General features: G+C 38.3%; 1 protein-coding gene across 2 annotated transcripts in view; it reads left to right on the top strand.

The window, feature by feature from the left end:
• Window positions 1-2,500, top strand: part of LOC143029179 (acetylcholine receptor subunit beta-like 2) — a 467,047-nt gene that overhangs the window by 451,464 nt on the left and 13,083 nt on the right. The gene's annotated exons all lie outside the window — the stretch shown is intronic.

Below are 2,500 nucleotides of genomic sequence, written 5' to 3'. Positions count from 1 at the left end.
TTCATTCTTCGATACACTATCGACCTCCGTAAATTTACCATCGATTTTTCACATTCATTGTAACTACTTCTTGAGAACCTTTACATGACTCATTCACCATTCATCTCCACCTCCTTTTTCTTGTCATTTTTAGCCCGCGGGCTCAGCGGGTTAGAGCATACTTCTTGTGGCAGAGATCAAGGTGACTGCAGTTCGAATTTGCCGCCAGCAAGTTGAACCAAGGACATAGTTCATTAAATCCCACGCTATAAAGCCCTTTGTAAGGGGCACCGTTCTAACCTCCTGATAGGGGGAGTTTGCAACGTTTAACATTCTTATACTTCTTTGTCACCTGTTTTCTTTTCTTTCTCTTTTTCCATTATAGATGAACATCACACGACGTTACCAATCAATTGTCTTCTTTTGTAGCTTTCCATCATTGATTCTGATCAATTCATCATCATTTTCTTCTTCTTTATAACATCTTTAGTTACACTTATACTCTATTCACTTCTACGGCCAATGAATTTCTTATGAATCTTATTTCTAATTGTCTCCCCGTTCCAAGTCATTCTCATCATCTCTTTGTTATTTGCTTTCCTTCATTTCTCCTCCGTTGGTACCAACTTTTGTAATTCATCTACACGTTATCTCAGCATTAAATCAATGTTGGCAGATAGGGGGCATCCCCGCCAATTTTACTGATACCCAGGTAAGCACGGATCGAGAAAGGCGTAAGCCTCCTCTATATATATATATACGTTCTTAAATCGAAACTAGTAAAACTGGCGGGGATGCCCCTCTGTTTCTGGACGACTCATACGATGCGGCTTACTCTCTTTTTTTCGTTTCTCCATTTTTTTTTCATATACATATTGGAACACCTTGGCAACATTACGCACATATGCTTCAATAATTCTTTTATCTTAAATTATTGCGCCTCCTTTCCACATACCTTTTACATGTTTTTTCACAGCTTTAGTTACCATTTTCACATTATGCCTTCCTATCATATTATTCTATGTCCACTGTAATATGCTTTTTACAGGTCAGTGAACTCCCTCCTCCCTCCCCACATGCATGCATGCGTGGGCATATGTATACACATACACGAGCTAGAGTGTACAGGCCCCCCCCACACAGAAGAATACACAATGTATGTGTGCATATGTATACATGGCTGTATAACAGACCCAAATTACTAACCTGAATACATATTTGTTTTCGTGTATTGTCCTCCTTTATTTGTGTGCACCATTCCTACATTTCTTATGAATAACACGTATTCTTTGTATTGATGAAGTTATCTTACATTGGAGTGTTTTGGGTTTCTACTAATTACTCCACCATGACACACAACGCTCCTTACAATTTACCTGTATCTTTCTTTCCAATGTCCTCCAAATAGGGTATCGAATGCATAAATTTTACGAACTCATTTCATTCACTATTGGTCACATCATTATGGACCACAATCACGCAGCATTTTTTTCTTCTTCTATGACTGGAGACTTATTACCACTTATAAGACAATACTGATCGCTTTTAACTTTTACTAAGCCTCCGTTTTGATGCCCTTAAATCTCTCCTTTCCCACCTCTGTGACTGCATCTTTTTGTTAAGATATTATTTTTAAAAGTATAGAAGTGTTTGTTATTGCGTCGAATTACTAATACACTTCATGGCTTCGTTCTGAAGCACCATGCGACCATATCTCAAGTCAAATCCTAACATTAGTTACGATGATGATATTCACACGACGGCTACCCCGTAGTGTGATTGCAAATATGCGACACTAAGTTTCGTTGTTACTACTGAAAAGTACCTTGTGGAAATACCCTATTTGTAATCACGTTACGATTACTTAAAATGTGTACATGAGAGCCATGCATTCTAGTTCAGCCTTATTGCCCAGAAACTCCTTTAAACTGAATGAAACAATCTGGCAGTAGCCAGAAAAAATATTAAAGGGGTTGAATTCCTTCTCTTGGAAAATGAAAGGCTAAGTTGAAAGAGTTGTATATTTTAGTATATTTTTGTTTAAACCTTCTTTCTGGGTCTATTGACTGGACAAACTTTGTGCAATCAATAATCTAGGAGAGACTTTAGTAACATCACTATGGACCAGATTTACTCAGTATTCAGTTATGGTTAGAGATGAAACCCTACCGAGAGAAGAATGCAAGTCACTTTTGATTTCTATTATCTCGTCTTTCTACTGCCCCATCGATATTCTTTACCTGCTCTATGGCTCTTAGGCCCAATATTGTTCTATAGAAGCGCTGGCTATCCCCAAAGAAATACTAACACTTTTTTAAAATTATTTTGACTAACTTCCCCCCCCCCTACCCCGTAACTGGAGGAGCTTACATTTTTATGCTGTCTCTCGTCAGATTGTTTTATTTACTAATTCATGGGTACGACCTCATCGGTAATGGGTTAAAATTTCTTCGCTTGATATTCACAGCAGGTACCAACGATGGATGCCCAACGTGGTCGTCCTGCAGAACGGACAAGGATG

This window comes from Oratosquilla oratoria, chromosome 10 (assembly GCF_046742065.1).
Source record: "Oratosquilla oratoria isolate Oo_2021 chromosome 10, ASM4674206v1, whole genome shotgun sequence".
NCBI classification, from domain to species: domain Eukaryota; kingdom Metazoa; phylum Arthropoda; class Malacostraca; order Stomatopoda; family Squillidae; genus Oratosquilla; species Oratosquilla oratoria.
This window is presented reverse-complemented; position numbering and strand designations above follow the sequence as displayed.